Below are 15461 nucleotides of genomic sequence, written 5' to 3'. Positions count from 1 at the left end.
CGGAGGCTGGTCCGGGCGGAGTACCCGCCTGCTGCCATGGACCCGCGGGTCACCGCCCGCTCGGCAGCCCGAGGCGGCTGTCGGGGCGCGGGAGCGGCCGGCGCCAGCCCGCAGGGACAGAGAGCGGCTGCCCGCGTGGGCGGTGTGAGCGCGCTCCCCAAGCGCTCGTCCTGGAGGAGGAATCGTCCTCCCCGGCGAAATGCGAAAAATAAGGACAATGGAGCGAGTCGGTCGTGAAACCGAGTACCTTTATACCGAGGTTACGAACGTTCCATTTTTTTTATTTTTATTTTTATTTTTTTTAGGTGTTAAATACTACCCCTGCCTTTAAAGTGAAAGCATGATGATAGTAGATTGTAGTTCGGCTTTTGAAAAAGTTTCAAAACCCCATATCGCCTTCAGAATTCTGGAGTTAAACTTTCTGATCCATGGCCCTACACGGTGAGGGCTGAAAGAGAAACTTCGTTAACTGGACGCTCTCATCTCCCGTGAAGTCTTTCGTCTTGCTTCTCTCCTTCCCTTCACTCTGCTGAAAACCTTCCTGCCTCTGAGACAGCCCTTGCTTCCCCAGATTTAGAGGAACAGATGTCCCTCCTGCCCAGGGCTAATTCCCCTAGAACCCGTCACCTTCCCTGCGTCTGGCTGCCCACTGTCTCCTCCATGGTCACTTTCCTCTCCTGACTTGTAAAGGCCTCTCAGCCTGCGAACCTACGGAAGTTTGTCTTTCTCTCTCTCTCCTCGAGGTGAGTCAAGCGACCCACCTCTTTCTTTGCTTTCATTGACTTATTTGGGAGAAAATATGAATTGGTTATTTTTGTTTTCTCATCACTTTCCTTGCACAACCCTAGCAATGTGCTGTTCCCTTCACAATTCCAGTGAACTTGGCTTTTAGAAAAGTGGTGCTCTCTCTGGAGAACTCCAACATTATTGGAATATTAAACTTAAAACAACAAAACCTGCAAGCTTGTGTTCGGATCCCAAATCACACATTCATTCACTTATTCAACAAACACATATTGAGTGTGAACTATATATCCTGGACCCTGAGATTAGAAGATAAAAAGACATAATTCCCTCCTCCAGATGAGCTCAGAGTCTAGATTCTCATAGAAATAAACAACAGCATATGCCAAAGGTCTAATACATATATGAGAGGAAAAAGTTGAGCTAATTCTATATAGTAACTAAATTTTTTTCCCTGCAAAAACAAATAAAAGCAGAAAGACTCTGGAATTATACAATCTGGATTCAAATCCTGACTCCACCTATTTAACCTTGGACAAATTACTTCCCCTCTTCAGGCTGCAGTTTCTTTTTCTTTCTTTCTTTCTTTCTTTTTTTTTTTTCTTTTTTTTTTTTTTTTTGAGTTGGAATCTCACTCTATCGCCCAGACTGGAGTGCAGTGGCCACTCCCCGCCACTGCAGCCTCGACCTGCTGGGCTCTGGCGATCCTTTCGCCTCAGCCTTCCAAGTAGCTGGAACTACAGGCACACGCTACCACGCCCGGCTAATTTTTTTTTATTTATTGTAGAGATGAGGTCTCACCAAGTTGCCCAGGCGGGTCTCGAACCCGCAGGCTCAGGTAATCTGCTCACCTCAGCCTCCCAAAGGCACAGGATTACAGGCTGAGCCACCGAGCCCGGCTAAGGCTGCCATTTCTTCGACTATAGAATGGGGGAAATGCTATGAGTTTTAAATGAGGTAATAAGTATAAAGGGCTTACCATACTGCGTGGGACATAGTAATCATGCAATAAGTGGGACCTATTGTTGTTTTATTAATATGTATTGTAGGCTGGGTGCAGTGGTTCACACCTATAATCCCAGCACTTTGGGAGGCCAAGGAGGGAAGATTGCTAGAACCCAGGAGCTGGAGACCAGCCTGGGCAATATAATGAGACCTTGTCTCTACAAAAAAAAAAAGAAAAGAAAAAAAAATCAAAAAATTATCTGAATGTGGTGGCATGCACCTATAGTTCCAGTTACTCCTGAGCCCAGGAGGTAAAATTGTTTGAATTATTAAAAACTTATACAATCTTCAATAAGTCTGTTAAAAATCTTACACAAGCAACACATGTACATAGGTATTAAACGTGAAAATGGCCGGGCTTGGTGGCTCAGTCTATAATCTCAGCATTTTGGGAAGCTGAGGCAAGTGGATTGCCTGAACCCATGGGTTCGAGGCTAGCCCGGGCAACTTGGTGAGACCTCATCTCTACAATAAATACAAAATTAGCAGGGCATGGTAGTGCACACCTATAGTTCTGGCTACTTGGAAGGCTGAGGCAGAAGGATTGCCAGAGCCTAGCAAGTTGATGCTGGGGTGGCCGTGAGTGTGCCACTGCACCCCAGCCTGGGCGATGGAGTAAGACTCCAACTCAAGAAAAAAGAAAAAAGAATGTGAAAATCTGTGGTTCTGTTGCCTCATCCCCACCCCAACCCTATAAGGAATCACTGTTAATAACTAATCTTCATTTTCCAACCCTTTTCTCTGGCTTCTGCCCCTATTACATTTTGAACCTGGAGAACAATTCTCCTTCAAGTCCACAGCCAAGTTGACCTCTCTTCAGTGTATCTCTTTAAGCTGTTCATTTAAGTTGTTTCCCCCCTTGCCTCTGGGCCATATGTGTATCAGTTATCTATTACTGTGTAACAAATCACTACTAAATGTAGTGGCTTAAAATAACAACTTGCTGTGGATCAGCAGTTTGTGCTGGGCTCAGTTGGGCAGTTTTTGTGATCTGGACCAGGCTCATCTTTTCTGGGCTGCGCTTGCTCACCTATCAGCTGGGAAGGCTAGAATGACTAGACCTTTCTCCATATGCCATCTTGTCTTCCAATAGGCTTTTGCAGGTTTGTTCATATGGTGGCAGAAGAGTTTCCAGTGAGAGGGAAGAAGCTGTAGGGTCTCTTGAGGCCCAGGTTTGGAATTTGCACAACATTACTCTGCTACATTGTACTAATCAAAGTAAGTCCAAATGCCAGCCTACATTCAAGGAGTGGGAGAGTAAGCCTTACCTCTTTTTTTTTTAATATGGTATACAATTCAGGATTAGATAAACAATTTATGGCCACTTTTACAATCTACCACAACATATTGCCTACAGGTTTTAAATTGCTTACTCCTCTTAGTCCCCACCATGACAACCCACGTCAAAGCTCTCCTCCTTCCATTCCGTTCCACTCTCAGTTTGTTCTGTTCTGTACTCAATGCTTTTAACTTAGAAATACATGTTTTTAACCCCAGCCTTCTTACTGAGCTTAGCCCTACATCTCTAAATACCTGTGGACACCTCAATCTGGCTATCTCACCAACAGCCCTAACTTGACAGGTTCAAAATCAGGCCCTTCACTAATAACTCTGTATTCTCTATTCAGCATCCTTCCTGCCAAATGAGTTCCTCAAAACTTGGACATTGACCTTGGGCTCTCCAAATCTAGTGATTTATTCTCTCTTCTTGTCTATACCACTGATTGTTAATAAAGATACAATGTAATGACGTATGGAAAATGACTGGCACAAAGTCCACTGTTTTCTTTTCTTTTGAGTTGGATTCTCACTCTGTCACCCAGGCCGGAGGGCAGTGGCACACGCACAGCCATCCCAGCATCGATCTGTTGGGCTCTGGTGATCCTTCCGCCTCAGCCTTCCAAGTAGCTGGAACTACAGGCATGCACTACCACACCCAGCTACTTTTTGATTTATTGTAGAGACGAGATCTCGCCAAGTTGCCCGGGCTCATCTCGAACCCGCGGGCTCAGGCAATCCACTCTCCTCGGCTTCCCAAAGTGCTGAGATTACAGACTGGGTCACCAAGCCTGGCCAGTTCACTGTTTTAAACAGTTTAACACTTAATTAGCCATCTGTCTCCATTCAATCTCCAGTCATTTTTCTAGAAGCCTTCAGTGGCCGTGTCAGTGACCAGACTAGCACTTTTCACTCACAATTTCTGGACCTTCCTATTTAGACACATCTCTTCAGTTATTCACAGGACAAATTTCTAGATGTTGACACTTGGAATGGCTTCACTTCCGATTCCATACACACTAGCATCCTGCTCTCTAACCCAAGGTGCCTTCCTTATACATTGCCCACACCAGAGAGTTGTCTACTGCCTTGGTCTCTGTTTTCTTCTGGCCTACCAGCCTTTTCCAGACCTCCTGTCTTCCCTTCCCAGCTTGGACCGCATGTTAGATTATTTCAATCACTCACTGCAGCACCTTCAATTCCTTTGTGTATGCTCGGCACTATTGCAGACCTGCATGGGTCAGTATTAGAATCTCCATTCCTTTTCTCATCATGGCACCAGAACACTACCATAAAAACGACACAGCTGTGCAGAAGGTCAATACTTTCATAGTCTTCATCTTCAGCTGGGCCACCATTACTGTCCGTCAATCAGTCTTTCTACTTCTTTCTGTTGGCTTCACTCCCATTTCCCACAGCAGCTCTTCCAAACCTTTGCTCTCAAGACCCCTCTCTCTTTGGCCCTTTTCCAGAGCTCCATACGCCAAGCAAAGGGTCTTGCCTCCTGCTCCTTTGAAAAAAACTTATTACATCAGGCATGATCTTCTGCACTTTGGGACTGCTTCACTTCTCCACTTCAGTCACTCCCTTGTGGGGACATTTTGTTATTTCCAGACTTTTGCTATCATAAACAAATTTTGTCCTTTTTTTTTTTTTTTAATTTCGGAGACAATCTTGCTCTGTTGCTCAGGCTGGAGTACCGCAGTTCGGTCATAGTTCACTGTGACTTCAAACTCCTGGGCTCAAGCCATCCTCTCAGCTCAGCCTCCCGAGTAGTTAGGACTACAGGCATGTACACTATGTCTGCCTAACACTTTAGATTTTTTGCAGAGACGAGGTCTCGCTGTGTTGCCTAAGCTAGTCTGAAACTCCCGGCCTCAAGCTATCCTCCTGCCTTGGCCTCCCAAAGTGCTGGTATTGTATGCATAAGCTACCATGCCTGGCCTAAAAACAATTTTATGATAAACATCCTTGTGTATGTAATGTTTTACCCTCATGTCTGATCACTTGATTAGAACAAACTTCTGGAAGAGGCATTGTTAGTTTCCAATTTTGGCTGTTGCCAGATTATCCTCCAGAAGGAATGACTTGATTTCTGTTTCCACAGGCAGTCATTTTAACTGAATTGTTTTATAATTATGTTTGTGAGTCTGGACTCTAAAACTCTGAGTTTATACTACACTCTGAGTATAGCATAACCACTCAGAACTTGGATTTTGAAGGCAAAGTGACATGACGTTGTAGCCTAGTTCCTTCAACTATTGGTTATGTGATTTCAGACAAGTGACTTAACTCTCATCTACAAATAGATAATGATAATAGTACCCACCTCCTAAGGTGGTTCATTCATTCAATATGTATTGACTGAGCACCTCCTAATTGCCAGGCAACGTTTTAGGCATTGGGGACAGCACAGTGAACTAAACAGAGTCCCTGGTCTCAAAGTTATTACTGTCTAGTGGAGGGGGGGAGATCGATGGGCATAGGTAAAAAAACATATAATGTGGCAATGCTAAAAGACATTTAATATGTGCAAAGAAGAAAAATAGAGCAGAGCAAGGAGGAAAGAGGCTGACTGCATGGAGGTGGTGAGGGGTGGCAAGTGTGCTGTGTCATATGTGGTCAGGGAGACTCTGGTGAGGTGATATTTCAGCAGAGGCCTGAAAAAAGCAAGGGAATGAATTATGTGGCTAACGGGGAAGAATGGGCCGTGGAAGGGAGCACCAAGTGAAAAGGTCTTGACGTAGAGCTGTGTCTCCTGTGTTTGGGAAGACCGTGTATCCTCCTGTCTCTTCGTAAGACTTCCTCCTGCTTCTCTCCCAGTCTCCACCTCCACATTCCTCCCCCACATCCTCAGGGAACCACTGATCTGATTTGTTTCCTAGAATTTTGTCTAAATGGAATCATTTAGTATGAACCTTTTTTGGGCCTGACTTCTTTCACACAGCATGATTATTTTGATATGCTTCCATGTCGTGGCATGAATCAGCAGAACATTTGTTTTTATCCTTGAGTAGCGTTCATGGATATACCACAGTTTGTTTATTCAGTCACCTGTTGATAGGCATTTGGGTTGTTTCTACGTTTAGCTATTACAAATAAAGCTTTTGTGAATATGCATGTGCAAGTCTTTATATTAATATGTACACATGTCCTTATTTCTCTTGGGCAAATACCTAGCCGAGGAATGGCTGAATCATATGGAAGGTGTACCTTTAAATTTTTAGGAAACTGCCCAGCTTTTCTCAAGTGGTTGGACTACCATTTTGCATTCTCATGAGTAGTCTATGAAAATTCCAATTCTTCCATATCCTTGTGACAGTTGGTATAGTCAGTCTTTTTAAATTTAACCATTTTAATAAATATATAGTGGTATAGCAGTGTGGTTTTATTTTGCATTTCCATAATGACTAATGATGTTGAGCATCTTTTCATGTGGTTATTTGCATCTGCATCTCTTCTTTTTAAAAGTATCTGTTAAAGTATTTCTTCATTTTAAAATTGGGTTATTTGTTTCCTTATTATTGAGTTTTGAGAGTTCTTTGAGTATTGCAAGTCAGATCTATGACTTGCAATATTTTCTCCCAGTATGTGGCTTTCTTTTCATTCTCTTGTGTATTTTCAAGAGCAGAGTTTTTACCTTTCATGAAATCCAATTTATCAGTTTCTTATTTTTTGAATTGGACTTCTAGTGTAATATCTAAATATCATTCCCTACCTCAAGGTGATAAAGATTTTTCTCCTGTGTTTTCTCCTAGGAACTTTCTAATTTTATATTTTAAATTTAGGTCTGTCTACATTCTGTGTTAACTTTTAATATATGGTATGAGGTTCATTTTTTTAAAATGGGTATCGAATTGTCTCACCACCATTCATTTTATAAGACTTCCCTTTTTCTGCTGAATTGCCATTGTGCCTTTATGGAAAATCAGTTCATCATAATATAACTTTATGTCTATACTCTATATTCTGACCCATTGACCTGTTTGTTTTTATTGATTACAGTAACACACTATCTTGATTACTATAGCTTTACAGTAAGTCTTGAAATCAGGTAGTTTAGGACTCTGGTCATCTTTTGCAAGGTTGTTTTGACTATTCTAGGTCCTTTTCAATTTTACATTAATTTGACAATGATTTTTTCTAGCCCCCACCAAACCTGCTGGGATTTTGATTGGGATTTTGTTGAACCTATAGATCAGTTTGAGGAACATTGACATCTATTTTTTTTATTTTAAAGATGTGGGGTACAATTCAGAGTTAGGTATACAAATGTTCATTATGCAGGTACCCTTGTTGATGAGGTGTGCACCCCCCTCCCCTGGCAGTTTCCCTCAACTGTCAATCCCACTCCCCCTTCCCTGGCAGTTTCCCACTACTGCCAATTCCTTTCTTATAATATTATGATAACTGTTCAAGGTCCACTTATAAGTGAGAACATATGGTACGCTGTTCTTTGTTTCTGTGATAGATCACTGCGTATGAGAGACTCTAAATCCATCCAAGTTGCTGCAAAGTACACAATGGAAGGACAATGTGTTTGTCCTTCTTTATGACTGCATAATATTCCATTGTGTATATGTACCACATTTTTTTTCTCCAGTCCAGTTTTTATGGGCAGCATGGTTGGTTCCATGTTTTTGCTATTGTGGATAGTGCTGCAATAAACATGCGTGTGCAGGTATCTTTTTTATAGAATTATTTTAGTTCCTCTGGGTATATTCCCAATAGGGGGTTTGCTGGGTCAATTTCTAATTCTTTCAGAAATTGCCACACTGTTTTTGAAAGAGGTTGCACTAGTTTTCATTCCTACCAGCAGTGTAGAAGTGTTCTTTTTTCTTCGCATCCTCGCCAGCATCTGTTCTTGTTTATTAATGATGGTCATTCTTACTGGGGTTAGGTGATCTCTCAATATGGTTTTGATTTGCATTTCTCTGATGATGATTGAAGCTGAGCACTTTTTCATATATCTGTTGGCTGCCTGTATATCTTCTTTTGAAAAGTGTCTATTCATGTCTTTTGCCCACTTTTTAATGGGGCTGTTTGTTTTTTTCCTTTCAGCACATTTGAGTTCCTTGTAGATCTTAGATATTAGGCCTTTGTCAGATATACAGTTGGCAAAAATATATATATATATATTTTCTCATTCTGTGGGCTGTCTCCCCGCTCTTTTGATGGTTTCTTTTGCTTTGCAGAAGCTTTTCAGTTTGATGAAGTCCCACTTGTCTATCTTATCTCTTATGGCATGGGCACTTGGGGTTTGATCAGGAATTGTTGGCACTTCCAATTTTCCTCAGGGTGTCTCCTGCATTTTCTAAGATTCTTATAGTTTTCAGGTTTTATATTTAGGTCTTTGATCCATTTAGAGTTGATTTTTGTGTGTGGTGATAGGTAAGGGCCCTGTTTCAATCTTCTGCATGTGATCAGCCAGTTTTCCCAGCACCATTTACTGAATAGGTTCTCTTCTCCCCAGTGGTTGTTGTTGGAGGCTTTGTCAAAGATGAGTTGGTTAAGAAATTGAGGTTTTGCTTCCTGAATCTCTGTCCTGTTCCATTGGTCTATATGCCTCTTCTTGTACCAATACCAGGCTGTTTTGATGACTGTAGCCTTATAGTAAAGTTTAAAATCTGGAAGTGTGATACCTCCTGCTTTGTTTCCTTTGCTAAGGATTGTTTTGGTTATTTATGGTCATTTATGTTTCCATATGAATTTCTGTATTGTCATTTCCAGGTCTGAGAAGAAAGATGTTGGTAATTTAATGGGTATTGCATTGAATCTGTGGATTGCCTTTGGTAGGATGGACATCTTAACAATGTTGATTATTCCTATCCATGAGCATGGAATATTTTTCCATTTGTTTGTGTCTTCTTGGGTTTCTTTGAGCAATGTTTTGTAGTTCTCATTGTAAAGGTCTTTCACTTCTCTGGTTAGGAAGATGCCAAGGTATTTCATTTTTTGTGTGGCTATTATAGAATGCTGACATCTTAGTAACATTAGGCCTTCTAATTCATGAATGTGGTATGTATCTCTGTTTAGTGAAATCATCATAATTTCTCTCAGGCATATTTTATAGTTTCCAAGGTATAGATATTTCAGCCTATTTGTCCCCCAATATTGCATATTTTTAAATGATATTATAAATGGTATCTTTTAACAAAAATTCCAGTTTCTGATTGTTCATTGCTAGTGTATAGAAATATAACTGAATTTTAAAAATTGTGGTAAAATATATATAACATAAAATGAGCCATTTCAATGATTTCTAAGTTTTCAATTCATTGGCATCAGTTGCATTCACAGTGTTGTGCAATCATTGCCACTGTCTATTTCCAAAATCTTTTTATCATCCCAAACAGAACCTCTCTGTACCCATTAAGAAATAACCTCTCATTCACCCTCTCTCCAGCCTCTGGTAACCTCTGATCTACTTTCTGTCTCTATGAATTTGCCTATTTTAGACATTTCATGTAAAAGGACTCATTCAATAATTCCCCTCTGTGTCTGACATATTTCACTTGGTATAATGTTTTCAAGATTCACCCATGTCATAGCATATATAAGAACTCCATTTCTTTCTTTCTTTTTTCTCTTATTTGTTGAGTTGGCATCTCACTCTGTTGCCCAGGCTGGAGTGCCCTGGCATGCTCACAACAATCATGGCTCATGGCAGCCTTGATCTCTTGGACTAAGGTGATCCTTCTACCCCAGCATCCCAAGTAGCTGGAACTATAGACACATACCATCAGTCCTGGCTAATTTCTTTGTTTTTGTTTTTGAGAGATGAGGTTCTCTTATGTTGCTCAGGCTGGTCTCAAACTCCTAGACTCAAGCAGTGCTCCTGCCTTGGCCTCCCAAAGTACTGGAATTACAGGCATGAGCTACCGCACCCAGCCTTCATTTATTTTTGACAGAATATTTCATTGTATACATATGTCACATTTTGTTTATACATTCATCTGTTGATGGACACGAGTTGTTTCTGCCTTTTGGCTATGGTGAAAATGTTATAATGAACACTAGTGTACAAGTATCTGTTTGAGTCTCTATTTTCAATTATTTTGGGTGGTATATATCTGGGAGTAAAATTGCTGAATTGTGTTGTAATTCCAAGTTATCTTTTTGAGAAACCACAAAACCGTTTTCTTCAGAGGCAGTACCATTTTACATTCCTACCAGCAATGGACAAAAGTTCCCATTTCTTCACATCTTCACCAATACCTGTTCATTTTCAAATTATTATTATTGTCATCTTAGTATAGCCTACAAAGTGACATTTTAATTTTGGTTTGATTTGCATTTTGCTAATGACAAATAATGTTGAATATATTTTAATATGCATATTGATCATTTTTATCTTGGAGAAATATCTATTCAAGTCTTTGCCCATTTTTAAAAAGTGAGTTTTTATCTTTTTGTTGTTGAGTTTAGAAGTTCTTTATATATTCTTATTAGATGTATGATTTGCAAATATTTTCTCCTATTCTGTAGGCTTTCTTCTTGCTTTCTTGAAAAGGTCCTTTAAAACACAACAGTTATCATTTTGATGAAGTCCAGTTTATCTGTATTTTCTTTTGTTGTTGATGTTTTTAATGTCATATCCAAGAATCCATTGTCAAATCCAAGGTCACAAAGATTTACCTGTTTTCCTCTAAGAACCTATATTTAGGTCAGTGATCCATTTTGAGTTAATTTTTTTTTTTTTTTTTTTTTTTTTGAGTTGGAGTCTCACTCTGTCGCCCAGACTGGAGTGCAGTGGCTGCTCCCGGCCACCGCAACCTCGCCTGCTGGGCTCCGGGGATCCTTCCGCCTCAGCCTTCCAAGTAGCTGGAATTACAGGCATGCGCTACCACGCCTAGCTGTTTTTCTGATTTATTGTAGAGATGAGGTCTCGCTGCCCAGGCGGGTCTCGAACCCGCGGGCTCAGGCAATTCACTCACCTCAGCCTCCCAAAGGCGCGGGATTACAGGCTGAGCCACCGAGCCCGGCAGTTGAGTTAATTTTTATATATGATATGAGGTGGGGGGGTCCATATTTATTCCTTTGTGTGTGGGAATATAGTTGTCTCAGCACTATTTGTTCAAGAGATTACTCTTTCTTTTATTGAATGGACTTGGCACCCTCATCCAAAATCAGTTGGCCATAGATATACGAGTTTATTTCTGGACACTTATTTCTATTTTATTGGTTTATATTTCTCTATCCTTATGCCAATGCCTTATGGTTTTGATTACTGTAGCTTTGTAGTAAGTTCTGAATAAGTGAAAAGGTCAAGAGAACATGACATGGCCTGTACTAAACACATGTCTAGGGAAGGCAAGGATTCCCAATAGACTGGTTACAGAGATGGCACAAAGCGGACAGTAGAGCTTGAGTCTTGGTGTTAGACTCGGGTTCAGATCTCAGCTCTACCTCTTAATAGCTTTGTAAATGTAGCACAGTAAGATGAAATCCTTATTGCTTTGTTGGCTATGTAAAATCATATCTGCCACTTGTAAAAACAGAAGAAACAAAGGCGACGCAATTCTAAAGTGCATCAAGTAGAATTACTTAATCTCCTTCAGTCTCGCTTTCCCCATCTGTAAAATGGAATTATACTTTTACTTATACTGAAGGGCCATTGTGAAAATTGAGTGAGATACTGCTTATGCGCCTTTTCAGATGGACTGTGGATTAGCAGAAAGAGACCACACACATCCACTATAGGAGTAGGTAAAGTGGAGTTCATGATTTCACTGACCTGGAGCTTATTGGTGACACAGGAACCATGCTGGCCTCCTTTACAATATATCTCAGTGTGGCTTCCTTTTGCCTCCTTGGTTCCCAATTAGGGCATGCAGCTGCTGGTGATACTCCACACAGATGGGTTTCTGTCAAGTGAAGAAAGTAGCCAGATCCTTACTGTAAAGGTAGCCTTTTGTGCTAAGGATTTACTTTATCATTCCAGGAGAACCTAACACTAACAAAATACATGCTTCTGTTGCCAAAAACTGGGCTCTCCAGGTCCTCCCTTCCTTCCCTCCTTCCTGCCTTCCTGTCAGAGGATGTCTTTTTTTTTGAGACAAGATCTTGCTATGTTGCCCAGACTGGCTTGAACTCCTGGGTTTAAGCAAACCTCCTGTCTCAGCCTCCTAAGTAACTGGTATTACAGACATGTGCCACTGTACCTGGCCTTCTCAAGCCACATACTTTGAGCCAGGGGTGAGGCTGGGGTGGAAGGATGAATCCAGAATTCAGAGATATTTCTGAACAATGGCTTGGGCTTCTGCTTTCTAGTTCCAGAAGTTTGTTTCTTGTTCCTTCACAGAATTCAAATCACTTCCTCATCTTTAAAATGGAGAAAATAATAATAGTACCCCTCTTATAGGGTTGTTTTAAGGATTAGATGAGTTACTATGTGTAAGGCTTAATAAATGTAGAGTGTCTAGGATAGCCTGGCACACAGTAAGTACTACTTGATTGTTAGCTATTGTTATTATTACCTGGTCACTACAGGAGATCTCCACTAATATCAGGCCTTTTCTGTTCAGTTGAATCTGAAAGTTGGGCAGTTCCAGATTCAAGGATAGGTGAGGTTACCCAGGCAGGCCCTGTCCCAAGGTGTTCAGGAGCTCTGGAAAGGGAGTGGGCAGGAAGCAGGTGGGTCAGGACTACATCTGGGGAGGCAGTTCAGGGCTTGAAGACACACAGCCAATACATGAGACCCATTGGGCACCAGTTGGGACCAGTTGGATGAGAGTGACACAGTTTCAGGGCCTTCAGGCCAGGAATAATAAACAGGATCAGATGGGAGCTTAGGGACTGGAGACTGTAGCCAGTGCCTGAAGCATAAGTAACAAGGTTCAGCCCCCAAACCCAGAAGGGACTGAACCTTTAGCCCCCGTGGAGAATTCACAAGCATATCAGGACACTGAAACAGATATTCACTCAGGACTTGTACCTGCCACAGCTGGTGGGAGACCACCACAGAGGGACCCATAGGGACAAGCCCAGCTAACTCCAGTCCCCACTGCTGAGAATCAACAAAGCAGAGACTGGGAGGAACAAAGCAGAGCAGGCCGGGGGCTCACCAGAAGTTCATTTTGAGATAAGAAGGTGACCCAGTCACTGGCTGTACGAGTGTTTTATGGAGTCAGAAGATGTCTGATAAAGAGCACTGTGGGCCAGGCGTGGTGACTTACACCTGTAATCCCAGCACTTTGGGAGGTGGAGGCGAGAGGATTGTCTGAGCCCAGGGGTTCGAGACCAGCCTGGGCAACTTGACGAGATCTCTACTCTACAATACATAAAAAATTAGCTGGGTGTGGTAGAAGGCTGAGACAGAAGGATCAACTGAGCCCAGCAGGTCAAGGCTGCGGTGGCTGTGACCAGCATGCTGCTGCACTGCAACCTGGGTGACAGAGTGAGATTCCGACTCAAAAAAAGAGCATTGTGATGAACCAAGCATCCAGGATCTGCTTCTGCTTCCTCCATCCATTCCCATTCTGCCTGTCCCTGGAGCTGAAGGGGCTGGACTGGGTGACTAAGCACTCCCTAGTTCTGACATTCTGTGAGGACATGTACTATGGCCTCAGAGTGTGCTGTGATTGGAAGGGCTAGGGTGGAGGGATGAGATTAGGACAGGCCTGGACTGGGGCTCCTGGCCATGGCAGTGCCAGGGGTTGCTGGATAGGGGAGTCTGGTGTGGCCACCAAACGCAGGGGACCGGAGGCTGTGCTTTGTTACAGAACTTTTGGAGTAGATGACTTGTCTTTTGATGGATTTATATTAGGACAGGGCCAAAATGACTGGACTGAGTGGAGCAAAAGGGGGCAGTGGTACAGAGTGTCAATGAGGAATAGCCTCAGAGGGCAGTGAGGGGGAGGGGTTCTGTCTATCACGCAGTTGGTATGACTGGGACTCAGGGTGATTAGTGGTGGGAGAGGAGTCAGTTACAGAGCTGAGGTAGGGATTTCTTAGATCCTTTGGTCCACACTGAAGTTTGAAGTCATCAGGCACTGTGGTTTCCTGATAGGGTTCCTGAGAGCTTTCAAGCAAAAGCAAAAAGACCCTGAGGTAGGGACACTGTCATGACTGAAGGTGGAAGGAAGCACCAGCTATGCCCACAATCTGGAGAACAATTATCAAGTAGGGACTTATGGGCATATATTGTCATTTAATGCCTTCACTCCGGAAAATCCTGTGCTTTGGTGATAGGCACATACCATTTGAACCTGAGTCTCAAGTGGGAGATTCTGGCCCACCATGTGCTTGTGTGTGTGTGTGTGTGTGTGTGTGTGTGTGTGTGTGTGTGTACACGCACAGTGGGGGGATGCACACCTTTTCTCCCATCCTGAGCAGTGGGGATGGTCCTGAAGATGCAGCAATTAGGTCTCCAGGTGTGTGTTCACAGTCAGCTTCCCTCTGCAGCCTTGGGCAGGTGTTCGGGTCTTCTGATTGGAAAATGTACAACAAAAACCCTGGGTATTTTTATGTATGTGTGTGTGTGGGGGGGGTTGTGTGCAGAACTCATCAGACTCTAGGAGATAACCTTTCCATGCTGTTGGCCTCGGGAAAGGCAGGTTTCTGCAGGCAGACAATGCTAGAGAACTGAGCCAGCAGATGGGAATCTAGTGTTAGAATGAGGGGCACAGCAGGACTAGATCTCAGAATCTGGAGAGACTTTGGAGTCAGGAAGGGCCAGCACCAAGATAAGAGGCCCAGGATTACCTCTTTGCAAGGTCACATTTCTTGACAAAAGCTTAATCCCAACCTGGCTCTTCCTCCATGGCCCCTAGTCGTTACAGACCAACTAGACAGCATGCCAGGAAAGCCAGAGTGTACAGCAGCAGCCCCTCCCTCTGCAATTGGACATTTTTGGGTGGTATTCCCTCCTCTCCATCACCAAATGTCAAAAAGCAGAGGCGGTGATGGGTTGGGCAGCTCTGGGGGAAGGCTCCTGTGAGTGTGTGCACCAGTAAGAGTATATTTAGGGTATGTGCATGCTGAGTATCTACTGATGAGTTTGTGCACCTTTGCAGAAAAGGGCTTGTGTGCCACCAAGGCTAGTAGCCATGTGGATGTGTGAATGGTGTGTGCTAAGTGGGCGCGGGTGGGGTGGGGAGGGGATGGACTCTGTGCATGAGGAGGGTGGAGCCTGACCAGCTTCCTCCTTCCCTCCCCGCCAGGCAGACCCCAAAGGAGTTGGGAACCCGGACCCCTGCGTCTGCTACGAGGGGCTCTGGGGCAATCCGGGGCCGCATCAATGTTGGATGAGCCCGCGCTGCCTCTGCGTGGCCTCGATACCATCTTCCTCGGTCTCACTTTTAGTGTAACTGGAGAGCCCGGGGACCGGCCGACACTCGCGATCTTCCCGCGGTGGCTGCACCTGCGGGAGGACCGGAGCTGCGGTGGGGAGGCTGGCGTGGGCCCCACGGTGCGTCCTGGGTCGGGGTGGG

The 15461-nt window shown here is 43.3% G+C and overlaps 1 protein-coding gene across 1 annotated transcript in view; it reads left to right on the top strand.

Moving 5' to 3' along the window:
* The window catches only part of TUB (tubby bipartite transcription factor), an 87732-nt gene that overhangs the window by 535 nt on the left and 71736 nt on the right, over positions 1 to 15461 (top strand). The gene's annotated exons all lie outside the window — the stretch shown is intronic.

The sequence above is a fragment of the Carlito syrichta genome, unplaced genomic scaffold, assembly GCF_000164805.1.
Source record: "Carlito syrichta isolate Samal-C Ts95f unplaced genomic scaffold, Tarsius_syrichta-2.0.1 Scaffold305775, whole genome shotgun sequence".
Lineage (NCBI taxonomy): Eukaryota > Metazoa > Chordata > Mammalia > Primates > Tarsiidae > Carlito > Carlito syrichta.
This window is presented reverse-complemented; position numbering and strand designations above follow the sequence as displayed.